Source organism: Neodiprion pinetum, chromosome 1, assembly GCF_021155775.2.
Source record: "Neodiprion pinetum isolate iyNeoPine1 chromosome 1, iyNeoPine1.2, whole genome shotgun sequence".
In the NCBI taxonomy this organism is placed as follows: domain Eukaryota; kingdom Metazoa; phylum Arthropoda; class Insecta; order Hymenoptera; family Diprionidae; genus Neodiprion; species Neodiprion pinetum.
The window spans coordinates 38,002,764-38,016,809 of record NC_060232.1 but is presented as its reverse complement, the minus strand read 5'-3'; the positions used below and the strand labels follow the sequence as shown (position 1 = coordinate 38,016,809).

The 14,046-nt window shown below is 40.7% G+C and overlaps 1 long non-coding RNA gene across 2 annotated transcripts in view; it reads left to right on the top strand.

Moving 5' to 3' along the window:
* Positions 1-14,046, top strand: part of LOC124211179 (uncharacterized) — a 26,009-nt gene extending 11,963 nt beyond the window's left edge. The window contains exons 1-3 of one of the 2 annotated variants that reach the window (XR_006881421.2): positions 11,543-12,555; positions 12,934-13,086; positions 13,213-14,046. This is a non-coding gene — a long non-coding RNA (uncharacterized lncRNA). Of the gene's footprint in view, positions 1-11,542; positions 12,556-12,933; positions 13,087-13,212 lie in introns of those variants that run through there. The other variant, XR_011177719.1, reaches the window with a different exon arrangement.

The following is a 14,046-nucleotide window of genomic DNA, read 5'->3' as shown; positions in this document are numbered from 1 at the left end:
AGCTAGCGATAAGTAAGAAATTTATTAAGATCTATCGGCAATATTTCGCCTCAGTGATACATCGAAACGTGGCCAATTCGAGTCATGGAACGTTGGCCGGTTAATGAATGTGATTCTGAGGCCACGATTGAGACCATTTCTGATTATATGTTGTGTGGTTAGTAGGAATGAAACACCATGGGAACTTGAAGTTCAGCTTACTTCTCGATATACGGATTCCATTTTACTTCTTCTAAACAGGCAGCGAAGTTGAATGAACAGCGTTACTAATACAGCCGCGTCAAAGAAAATCAGATTCACTGCGCAGTTTACTACATTGGCACACAGGTCGGTGGAATTCTTCCCAGTTATCACTAAATACGATAACGTAAGGCTGCAGCAAAGATTAAGGATGCCCAGTGTCCAGGCCGAGCGTGAACCGATGTACTTTCCAGTGTAGCCTTGATTTACACCAAAAATGCTCGCCTCCAGGAGGACGAGGTCCAAGAAACGCGCTTTGGGCATTCACGTGAAGTTTGGCATTCGTTTTTCTGAAGTAGCGACTGGTTTGTAGAACTATTCGCGAGGAAATGTAAGGAACCTGCAGTGCGTAATGGAATCGCTCGGGGCGGACTCGAATTTCATCGATTACGAGGAAATTGATGCAATCAAGCCAATTTCCAAACTGTACAGTCACCGTAATTTTGACGATTTTATATTGTCGTGGGAAAAAGTACCGCAATTTATCGCCTCATTCCCGGCTGATCGTTTTGACGGAATTGTGTAACCTGGGTTTCGTTATTACGTATCCAATTGGTCAAGTTACCGCCTGCAGCATCGATATTCAAGCCGTCTGAATGTAATATTCAACGTTTCAGGTGAACATAGTGGATTCCAAAAAGCCTCAATCGTTATTTACCCGTCCACTACTATCGATTATGCTTCGCAATCCACACTTCGTAGCAACGAGCTGTGACTCATATGCTTATGCCGCATATTAAGCGCGGAAAGGAAAAGCGCGGTTGAAAGAACATTCTAGAATCTCGGCAATGTAAAAGGGAATTATGTTACCAAAAAAGTCTGCAGGATAGATCGTATATTCCAAAATTCCATAAATTTTTACCCGAATAAAACATAATTAGAGATGAATGCCCCGAAGGAAATGCTGTCAGGATTAAAAAATAAGAATCCTGTGATAGTTAAAAAATTTATTTTATGATTAAGTTTTGATTATTTTTTGAATGCGGCTATCGCACGGTTCAGCATCAGGTTCCAATGGTTGAAATTGAAACCATAGAGGGTTCTCCCAGCAACCAGATCGAAAATTTGCGAAACGATCTAGAATCAGAATCGAAATCATCCCGCTTGGAGATTCCCTAGTTTATATATTACGTGAATGGTAAAAATTTCCGCACGTTTCAAGTCTCGTGACAATTTGTGTCACCGAGCGAGTCATCCGTTGAGTAATAAATAAATTGAGATCGGTGAGGCTGTGCATGTATACATATAAGTATAACATGTAACGTCACTGGAGTAAACAGAACCCGACAAGCGCGTCATCTCTTACTTGGTTGGTACGTTTACGTCACTTGCCAGATGTACGGTCAACCAACCAGTTATCCACTCTCTTCGAGTCCCCTTTACGCGGTAACGATTTAATGACGACGTCACTCCCTTCGCTGTCCTCTTGACTCATTCCTCCGACTATCGCGTGCTGCCCGCGGATATTATTACGTGTGTATGTATCGACGCGTGACCCTGTAGCCAGATCGAAGAAGAGAGAGAGAGAGAAAGAGAGAGGAGAGACCAGAAAGCGAGTGGGATGGATGGTCTTGCTTGGAAGCTGATCAAGTACCACGCTGGGCGCAGGTCAGAATTTTTTATCTCACTATTTTTCATACCAAGTTGCTCTCCCTTCTGTTTTATCGCTGGTCTTGTTCCAACGGCAACATGTATCAGTCCGATAGTTTTACCACTTCTGAAAGTTTGCCTACTGCCATTAAATTCAACCGGAAAATTTTACACGGCGACTTAATTTGATACAGTATTTGCTTGAGAGTACCTATGGATTGTAAATAGATTGTTAAGTCGATGGTAACTTGTTAAGCCGAGTACTGCACTGCTAATTGGCTTCTAAAGATGTAGCCCCATAGTAATATCGGTTGCTATCTACGTCTAATTTCATAAGTAAACGCTTCTTCCAGTAACAGAAAGTTCATTATGCTGCATGTTCATTGTGCTAAACATGCAGACGTATACGTTATGTAGCTGTCAAATCGAATCCTTTCAATACTAATTGGCGTCCTGACATTAACGGTGTCTTCCTAATCGAGTGGATCTCATTGTTATTGATCAACCATGAATTTGCAAGGAGTAGGGTTTCGGATTTAGGACCGTAGTTTCTCGGCTACATTTGTTGGTTCTTTATTGTGGTTTTCATACAGTTTTAATACTTGTGTTGGTCTTCGAGTAGCTAACCCGGAAATCTGCATGCCCTCGTCGCGTCCTCGGCTTGGTGACCTTCGCGTTAAAGGAACATCGATAACAGATTGATCATCCTAATGTAGATACGTGTGTATAGCATCTATTTTGTGTGAATGTGGGTTTGGAACCTCAAAACTCGATTCATAGAACCGCCACTTGACTAATTCACAGCAGGAACACACTTATTTAGCACCATCCTGTAAATTGAAGATTGATTAACAAACTGTTTTGGATACCTGCCTACCTGGACAAACAATTGTCAGGCTGAGCTGGGCCAGCCTTGTGGTGTTTGAAGTAGGTGTACCCGCCTACGCGATTTTCGCATACTTGGATTAGGTACTACTTATGAATTTATAGATTTAAATCTTCTGCGTTTGTCTCGCGTTCAAAAAATTCGTTAACATCTGGAAGAAACCTGTTTCCAAAGGTTACCAGCCATTAGGTTGTGGAGGTGTGACTGCGTCAACCAGTCTCCGTATTTTCCAGACTTCTGACATAGAGACCATCTATTTAATTCAATTTCCTTGCATACGGTTGTGACGATGATCGATTACTGTGCAGCTATTGCATCAATAATTCTGACGGAACGACGTCTGTATTAGTTTTCTGGGATCGTTAATTTTACTTTGTTTTTTATGTTGTACTTTGGCGAGAGTAGTAGAGAAAAAACATGACCAACAACTTGTGCGATACCCAGAAATGCACGAAGTATGATATATTAATTTATCAACCTCAAGTCGTAACCGCATCCAAGTACGTATCGCGTAGAATTTTCTCGCTCAGAGTTCAAAGTCTCGTAGACTCGTGTTCGTCGTACTGATTGTGAGAAAGAACGAAGCTCGTCGGTACCGGTTAAGCTTCCACGAGGCGCCGACATTACTAACGCACTGTACGTGCGTGGATGACTGTGTGCGTAATCCGATCGTGACGTTGACTGCAAAATTTAGAAAGTTCGTCGTGGTCGGATAGAAACCAACGAAACGTGACGTAGCTGGGCGCAAGCCATGCCTGCTACTTCAGGATGGATAACGACGTAAACTGGTTTTAGAATGTAACGGCCACTACGAACAACTAAAACACTCGCAAGCAAAGTATCGAGGAGGCAATCACCGAGGACTTTTCACCGCCAAGGCGCGTCAATGAATAGCCAACTTCCGCGTTTGTTGTGATTAGAGGTGTAATCTGCCATTCGCACTTTTGCCACACGGTAAACGTGTTACATGTGTGTAGAAAAAGCGTGTTTCGTTCCATTGAATCGAAACTACACGATACCGCTGACTTAAATCTGTAAAAGTTACGTTGCCGAAAGGTTCTTCACTTTCTACTTTTTACCCCTTGCAAGGACGCGTACAACCATCGATGTTGATTCCGAATGAATTACATCACAATCACCGTCTTACACCGACATCAAAAAGTTTCGAGAAATGGAATAAATCGCACGAAGTGCTGTACGTGAAGGATATATCATTGCAATTGCAACTCTTCCGAGGTTAATTGCAATCGGAATGTTGCCGCAATGTATCGCATTGCTAGACAATTGCAGCAACGTTACACATTATGAAAATTAAATAATGCAATACTGGAAGGGCTTTCTTGCAGTAGTAGAATAACTTTTGGATCAGCCCCATTAATCGATGCTGCTCGATTAATGATCCATGGTGCCAAACTGGATTCAGAATTTGTGGATTCAAGGTGACGGAAAAAAGCTCTCCGAATGTACAAGCGGCAAAGGGATCGTTTCTCTTCAAGGCAACTATGCTTTAAGGGGCAGCTATCAAGGTCAGCTGCAATCGATAAATCCCCTCGTAGTGTCTCGACGTGCGATCAGACTCGTATATAGGTACGTTCCACACGCCATGCACCCACACCCTTGCTCCCTCAGATGGCAGCTGGTCTGCTCCATCTCTTTCAATATTCAAGATGCATCTGCACGATCAATCGCTGCGCAAGCATACGGATGCTGCATCGGAGTAGTAAAAGTACAAGTTCGTACTTAATTTTTGCACACGTGCCTCTCATTCTCGCTTTTCATTTGTCGCCTTTATTTTTCCTTTTAACACATATTCATATCTCTATAAACACATTTTCAAATATAATCAATGAATTCGTCTTTAGGTCAGCTCCAATGGGAAAACGGAAGTAAGTATCGTAGAACGATTCTCGGTAGGATATTAAATTTATTTCGTTTTGGCAACTTGGGGTTAAAATATGTTATGCTTCATCTGCACAATGGAAGGTTTTCGTGAATTCTTATCATGACCAACTGACTTATGCTCTACTTCGTTTTAATTCCGGGTGAGAATATTTTCGATATTCTTTTCATTTTGTCGAATACTTGGGTAATTTTCAGTCAGGAAACACTACGTCAAGTGTAACGGCCTCAAGATCCTATACGTTCCTTAGTTCTCCGAAATCCCCATTCCAATAACTTTCCGTATATCAACCGCATTCGACTTGCCCTAGTAAGAATTTATGTGAACAAGCGCTTCCTGAATCCATCCATTCACCATGCCCTCTTCATTCGCGTTTCATTCATTGTTTCATTCCCCCATTGAAGATGGCGTGCGGTGGAGAGACCCTCTCAATTCAAAGAATCGTTCCCCGGGTGTTCTGAAACCGGGACGGAGGGCCCAAGGTTCAGATCGGCGACATTCCGCTCTGCTTAGTCACTTCGGGATCGGTGGTGGGAGCGTTCGATTATACGCGCAAGTCAAAACGCAGACGGGCAAACCGCGCATCGTTTCCACCCGCGTTATTAGCTCTCCGGGATGTATACTTGGAGACAATGAATCTGAGACGGCTAATTTTTTTTACACCAGACAGTTACGTTGGCACCACAGAAAAACCTACAGCGCCACAGTCGGCCGAGCGCGAAACAAACTCAATCTCAATAAACGTAACACAACCCATGACCGTCGATTCTAACCTTAGAATACGTGTCAATCCAATAATTCATTATCCCGCGGTTTTTTAAGGTTAGATTCAACGGTCATGGGTTACGTTACGTTTATTGAGATTGAGTTAGTTTCGCGCTCGGCCGACTGTGGCGCTGTAAATTTCCCTATATTGCCAACGTAACTGTCCAGTGTGAAAAATTAGCCGTCTCAGATTCATTGTCCCCAAGTGTACGTGTGTGCAAAGAGACTTGTTTGCCGAAGGCATTCTGCGTGCACGTTTCGGGCTTTGCACCTACGCGACGCGACACGCACGTTACGTGTTACCCAGTCGCTCCGTCCTCTTCTATCCGGGTCCACGTAGCTCGTTGCGGCCCGTCGGCCCCCCGGCACCGGGAATTCCTAACGTCATAGCCGTGACGTAGAACCTGTGGTTAATGGAGTGGAAGTCGTGAGATGAAAATGAGACTCATGGCGCGGATATCGGGGGCCATCCCACGCTCCTCTTCTTTTTAGACTTCTTCTTCTTCTTCTTCTTATTTTTCTTCTTCATCGTCTTATTCTTCTTCGTCGTCTTGTTCTAATTCTTCTTCTTCTTCTTCTTCTTCTTCTTCCTTCTCTTCTCCCTCTCCCTCTCCCTCTCTTCTCTCTCCTCCTCTTTCTCCCCTTCCAACTTCTCTTCCTCTTCCTCTTCGTCCTCTTTCTATTCCACCGACGCTGCTGCCCTTGCGCTGCTGGTTCTAACAACAGCGTCGTCGTTTCCGGGGCGTAGACGCGGAGCTGAGGCGCCGAAAGGATGAAGCAACCCAGCCCGACCCGACCTGCACAATCCTTATTCTGCACACACGCGTCTCACGCTCCTCCGTAAACGGTGACCGCGGCCATATTCCGTTCCGTGAAAGCCGTCAGGGCAGCGTGGGTTTCGCCCGGTGCACAAAAGTCCGCGGCTGCTGCAGGAATCTTTTCTTTTTTAACTTTGTTTTCAATTTTTATTCCTTCGTGGCTCGGTAACGTAAACCGTGATCGCTCCCACGGGAAACTGGATTTACTATCCGTGTGGGTGTGCACGCAGATTTTTTGCCACGAGATATAAAAGTGTTCATACGTTTTTCCGTATATGCATCAGCTGATGACATACTGAGATGAGATTATAGCTGTGTGTTTTCTATGCGCATAATTTACAGTAGAAGTGTAGGTATATTATACATGTCGCTAAAAGTATAGAATAGATATCGAGATAGTTGTTTAATTTTACTTCACTGAAAATACGCAAACAGAATGAAAATGGCTTTTCGAATTTTCAGTAATTAACAGTCAATATACACCTTTATACAAGAATTACGTACACATATTTTGTCAAGAAGCGATTAGACATAGGTCTGGGAAATTCCAACGGATATCAATCAGAAACTGTAGCGAGACGTCCGCATATAATTGACATTTCACAATGATTCGTGTAACGAAGGTTTAAACACTGGAATACGAGCTTTCTGTTTTCATATTTCTTACGTGAAATCAATCACAAGATATTACTTTTCTTTTCAACTTACCTTGCTCAATCGCGTCGCAATACTAAAACTGTAATTCAGCCTCGTAGTTCGAGCTCGCGATTTCTTTACGAGTTGCCAAAAAAATTGACGCGTGAAAAACGGACTCGAAATCTATTCACCCGTACTTATCGATGAATTAGATCGTGACTCAGGAAGTATAACACAAGAGTTTAATTCGGGTGCCTCGTAATAAGTCCAATTCGTCCGGCGAAGCACATCGGTTCGAAGAATCGGCAAACTTTTTGGCAAGCGTTCGAATCAGTTCCGAGAGGCGCTGGCGCCTAGCGCAGTGTCTTCGTTCCAAATATTTCTAGGTGCCAAAACTTTTTTCTACACATCTAGTGGTTATACACTTATACATATTAGCTCGGAAGGTAACCACTCTAGTCGATTATGCATCGCGAAATAAATAAATGTCACCTAGCTAGCTAAAACATTGATCAATGCTCTGCAATTTTTTGCGAATCTCTCTAAGGCAAAGACTTGAAGAATTACAGCGTCGTAATACCTTCAATTTATTTCTCCTATTATCATGCAAATCACTAATTAAACCGTGTCACTGATCGAAGATACGAGTCATGCACAATTGCATACATATTTCGGGACCAGCACGGTAATCTTTTTTTTTTTTTGTCTTCACTTCCGATCGATCTCTTTTTTAGTAACGATCTCATGCAGCGGATCGGGTTACTCATACGTCCTCCGAAAACTGCAAGGTTAAATTTGAAACATGATACGTTGATGTCAATGTTGAAAAAAGGTTAATATCGTGATATCAACCCAAGGTCGTTTAGTATTATACCCGTCGAAATTGGTTAGGTCAGGTTTCTTACAGAGATCTATGAAACCGGGGACGTCGTCGCGAAGCAAAAACGGAGCGCTCGATCATGCGCGTTTTTAAAATTTATCGCTTCTCGTTTCTCCCCCTCGATCATTGTTCGCCTCAAATAAGAATATATTAATTATTCCACGCGTCGCTTGCGCGTTATTTTCGACAATAAACGATTGATGGGATCGTCGATCTGTGTGTGAGGTAATGAATCGCAAATCATAGATCTATGCGTTGATACAGGCAGGGCCGTAACCAATCAAACATCGATTTTGTATTCCGCGCTGCACAATCGTCGGCGCTACAGCCGTTTAGGGTTTTGCACCCGCGCCTTGATGTCTGCTGGTTACGATTAGCCAAAGAAGTTGAGCCAGCTCTGGTCCGCACATCGCGTGTCTCGAATTCGCCGTTAACACCGTGTGAATTTTAAACGGCGAAGAATTGCGATTCGAGATTGAATTTTTCGCAGGGAATCTCCCCCTCGGTTCGGTTGCGATCCCCTCCGCAGTACAGTATCTTCTCGCCCTTTTCGTCCTTCCTTCTCTTCCTCGCCCCAGGCTCCTTTGGAGCAAATTGAATTTCCGGTAAAAGGTTCCTTCCCATTTTGCAGGCCTCCAGTGGATGAAATTTTATTTCATCGTAGGAACAAAACCATTGTATGCGGGTGTTGAAATTTATTACCTCTCATTATCATATAGCGAAATAAACATCACAGGGACAATTAGGATGTGTAGCGTGAATGGATTATAAATAAAAGTATACGCCTATGTGCAATTTTACATGTATACATACATTATAGATACACGTGCATTTGTGTAACGATTGCGTGGAGATGGTTTAACGCATTTTTCAAGGTCTTGGCATGTGGTTTTTTTTTTTTTTTTTTAACGATCATCTGTTACGTGCGTTAAATATACTTACGTAAACGCATCGCCGTTTCTTTTCTTTTCTTTCTTCTTTTTTTTCTATCTCTTCTTCTTCGTCTTCAGTACCGTCTTTTCTTCAGCCGAATTCAAAGCAAATCTTGAAAACTCTCGTATATTATATTAGCTGTATAATTTATGCTCTTTGCGTACTTTGCTACTTAGGTACAAAGTACGTACACGTATACGTATATCTACATGTATATAATACGTGCATACTCGAACGTAATGAAGCGAGTTCGTTAGTCCGCGTCTATGTAAGATATATGTATAATTTGAAATGTGTAAAACCGCGAAGGTCACGTGCGAATTAGTATGATTACTACAAAGACACTGTGCAAACCGAATATGCATATTTACGTATTTATACATATTATAATAAACGTACGCGTGGGCGAAACCGCGTTGATTCGGAAGTGGGAAATAAGAAGAAATGAAAGGAGTAGAAAAAGAAATTATGTGAATTTTCAACGAAGGTGTTAAAATAAGCAACATGCCGCGTTGTTAACATCTGCAAATTGAATTGCTAATTATATCATATAAATATACGTATACACGAGTGCTTGGAAATTATAGTTTACTGTATAATATTCGTATACATAAATACGTATATATTTTCAACTAGTATATCTACAGACGTTCCTTTAATCAATGCAGAAATTATAATAAAATATTCATGCCTGTCGATTATAAATGAATAACTACTCGATACGTGGTGAAAAAAATTGCAGAAGCGTGAGATAAATTGTGTTTCGGTACGACGGAAAACCTTCGATAGTAATCGATACCTATAATTTTTCGAAATTAAATTTAACCGGTCCTTGAGACGCGGTTCTAAGGTAAAAAAAAAAAAAAAAAGGAAAAAAAAACAAACGAGAATGAAACAGACACAAACAATCGTTGCGGTAACGGACGAAGCTAGAATTTGTCATACATTTCTTGTCTGCGGAAGTTTGCGCTGCGTCATTCTACACTTCTCTTTTCTCTTTTTCTAATTTTCAAAGTTGGGGGAAAAAAAAACAAAACAGTTTCGAGGAAATTGTATAATTATAAGCTTTAAACAGCATTTAACGACTGCAATCAGTCGACGAGCCGAGCCTCGGTCCGTGCATAATTAAACGACCGAATGTGTATTCGAAAGTGGAACAGCCGTTAAACGTAAATGATATACATTACAGGTAGGCATACCTATGTAATATATAATAATACAATATACAATTGAGTTCATTCTTGACAGCTGTCGACGCGAGCTGCTCGAACATAATTAAAGACATAAAATTATTGTAAACCTTATATACGAAGCCGTAGACGTAGACTGTAAATCTGAAGTAAAAATCCTTGACTTTTAACCACGTATTTATACATGCCTACGTGTTAAACATATACGTATATAAGCGGTGTACGTATTTCACCGTGACCGCAGACATTTTAATGTTTTCTGTTACCGCCAGCTAACACACTGGGCATACCAGCGACGTAGGCATCTTACACACAACGTTCTTAATTGGAGATTAACTCGTTATACTCAGGGTTTAATTGCGAATCGCTGTACCTGCTTAATTGTTCCTCAACTTGAGTGATTGCGGGGAAGATACGTGTATGAGGAAAAAACACACGCGAAAAAACAAAAAAGAAGAAAAAAGAAAAGAAACAGTTTAATGGACAAAAAACTATGAACCTACACTACTTACCATATCATGTACAGGTATTAATGTAGACGGAATCACCTGCCGTATATGCGGACACAATACGTTTCCCTGAAAATCCTGAATGCAATGCTGAATTTATATTGTCATGCGATATTCTTTCGAGTCTTCTTAATTATACAGACATGCAGTGTATTAATCACCTTTTCACGATCTTCAATCTTGAGCGTTTGTATTTCTCATTTTTTCTCATCTATTCCTGGAACTTGTACACATGTACGCATACACGTAGGTGTCTATGTTGCATATATATATATATATATATATACACACACACAGACACACGCACATACGTTTGCCTGATTTGAATACCAGTCAAGAAAAGATTAATGCATACTGAAATCTTCTCATCCATGAAACTCAAGGCATAATTTTTGTTGTAATTAAGCAGCGAGATCTTGAATGAAAATCTTTCTCAGAGTTTGTTTTTCGTTTAAAAATCGGAGACCTGCTTCCTCACGATTTTGATCAAATTATCTAGTATTTCCTGCCGTTGTTGATTTTGCAGACGGAAAAAACCAAATGCATATATGTACGTGTAAAGAAACTCGCGCAATAGTGAGAATAATATAATTCGTATTCATTATTGTTCTCGTTCACCGCAGCAATTGTCAAGGTTACGAATATGCAACTGCGTGGTATGTATAAAGATCTTGATCGTGGATGCATCAAGTATGAATTCTTACAAACTACACAAGCGTTGGATTGTTTCAACGCCTTTGCGATCCAAAAAACGTCCTTGCGCCGTCCAGCGGTAAAGAAAATCTTTTGATTGTAATTGTAGGTGCAAAATTTTTTGCTTATTGCAACGCTTAATCTGTTTGTTTAGTTTACGGCGTTTTTTCAGCTAATCGAAACCGTAGCATCAATTTATTGCTGCACCAAAATCAAATTATTTTAATTGTTACAGATGAAAAAAATAATAATAATAATAATAACGTGCCAGTGATCATAATTACGGAGAATTGTGTAAGAACTGTTAGATTTTCTCTTTGCAGCTACAAAAATCGTACGTTTTTCGGGGGTGAGGTTGAAATTCCTAGTTTGAAACGTTCCCAAAGCGCCAAATTCCGAAGTTTTCTTTCGAAGGAACAAAATACCGAAAGGACACAACTCCGACAAGTCAAAGTTCCGAAATTCAAAAATCTGAAACATTAAGACTCGGAATGATCGAAGATTTTCAGTTCTGTGAATTTCTGGCTTGATGAAATTTCACCACTTTGATCTTTCTTTGTTTTGGATTTTCGTTCGGAATCTTGGTTATTCTGGTTTTTGGTTTTTCTAAATTTTCACACCCACTCGTTGAGTAAACTAAGCTGTTTGAGTAATTTTAACTTTCGGAATTTCACGCCATGATAACTTTATTTTTCGGAACTTTGCTCTATCGAACTTGAATTTGCTCCATTGAAATTCGTCGTTTCTTCAAGGTTTGATTTCTCTACTTCAAGTTTCTCGATAAAAAATACGAAATTATGCGTTTTCGGAACTTTTCAAATTCGGAACTTCAACGCCGCCTCATTTTTCAGTCATCACTCACACATCGACGATACACACTTGAGGAACTGGCAAGATACGCAAGGGCGACAAAACTGTCCGGTATAAAATGCGGTTTGAAACAACAACTGGACGCGTTTGCTTATCTGTACCGTCGTCGACCCAGTTTAGAATCCGAGGAAAGTCAACCAGCGAAGCCTTGCGATACGATGCGAGCAAGCCATTGAGCCTCGACTATAATCTCACATCCTCGCGGGCTCAAAAGCGCGCGGACAAAGCACAATTGTTCATTGTTATTATACGGTTGAAAATTTATCATTTACTATTCAAAATTTACATCTACAACGCACGGCAGAATTTATTCAACGCCGCATATACTGCGGTTATTGCTGTCGCTACAAGCAGGCGGCACAACCGGTACTTACCTTTGATGTGATGTCGGTTATGCAATGCGTCGACTTAATTTATGCAATCCGCGGCGAATGATAATTGCAACGGAGAACCGCAGCCACGTATCTCGCAACTCGAGCGCTGTCAATCGTTCTCGGAATACTTCGGAGGCCTGAATTATTAACGAGATTTGAGCACACGAGTCGCAGGCCTTGCCTGTAGAACAAGACAGCCCTAAGGGAATCTATATTTGCCCTATATAATATACGGTCACATTTTTATCAATCTTCCTTATCACGTTTCTGGGTACGTGCCTTTTTTTATACTTCGACGATTTGTACGAATGTACCAAAAGTACAGTCCAGCCAAAGAGCTGTGAGGAAAGTTCATCCAGTTTCGTTTACCTGAAATGATATTTATCGTTACATGTCTGTGTATTAAATCATCGTTGAAATGAAAAATTCGTCCAAACTACGCGATTTTTCTCACGATCAGTGGGTTATAGAAATGATTCGACGATGAGGTAAATTAAAGATCGTGAATAATTGTGATATTGTGTCTGAAATTTATGGTTTTAAAAAGTTTTTTTCTTTGTTAATAAATTATTATTTCAACAAAAATTCAACTCGACTGACTTCAGTTGTACTTTCAAACTTTCGTTACATCGTATTTCTGCCTTTACAGCTCTTTGACTGAACTGTACGTTTGATCTCAGCCTTGAGCCACTCGAAATCACTTCTGCTGATGGTAGATATCTGTAATCAATTTGATAAAAATTGGATTGAATTCTCTGAACGATAAGAAGCAGAAAAATACAGCCAAACTGTGATCGTTCTGGTAAGAAAGTTTTCCTTTCATCAATTATACTTAGTCATTGAATTTTTTAACGTTCTAGGCTTTCCAGATATTCTTATCCATCGATTTGAAGTGAGAATGAATTTGAAACCATTTTGTGATTTTCAGGGTCCGGACAATTATGCGGGACCACATTCTGCGCAGCACAAATATTTTATGGATAACTTTTGTGATACAGCACACCGCAAGTTGAACACAAGTGAATGTTTCCCTAATATGGGCTTTTCTAGAAATGTTCATGGCGGCTGTAATACAAGCCAGCTGAATAAAGCAAGGCCTGTGGTAAATATACTGTTATTTGAGGTTTGAAAAGAGCATTTTCACTACATGACCACTGCATATTAAGAGAATGGATATACGAGCAGATCGACGAATACAAATTGTGGTTTAGAGAAATTCCAAGTAGAAATACGACGTGCAATTACATGTTGTGCAATATACCCCGCTGAATTTCATTCGGCCTTCCCAGTTTCCGCGGTCAATAAATATTTTACGCACGCGGTGTATACTGCGCAATAATTATATCGATGTGATTCTGATTTCAAGACGAGATGTGTCTGGCTGAAGACTTGCAGCAAAAGCAAGGCAAGCCCGGTGATTCCTTGGCCATCACTGGCGTTCAACATTGAAATTGTTTTCCGGGCGAACTTATGTCTGTTACGACTCTTGCCGCGTTTAAGCGTGAACTTTATCTGCATCTTTTCCAGACTGAAGAGTCTCGGTACAGTTAATGATCGTTACTGTTGGTGTTTCCTTTTTGTGATTTTTGCTTTCGCGATCCGTGTGTATTTTTTTAGGCCAGATGTGGTCTTAGGTCTAGTTTCTTAGCTGTGGGAATGTTACACATAAGTATATGTGTGGATCTTTTACAATATTGTATCTCTGGTAATTGCCTTTTACGATCTGTTTCCCAACACTACGATGAAAAAATAAATAAATACT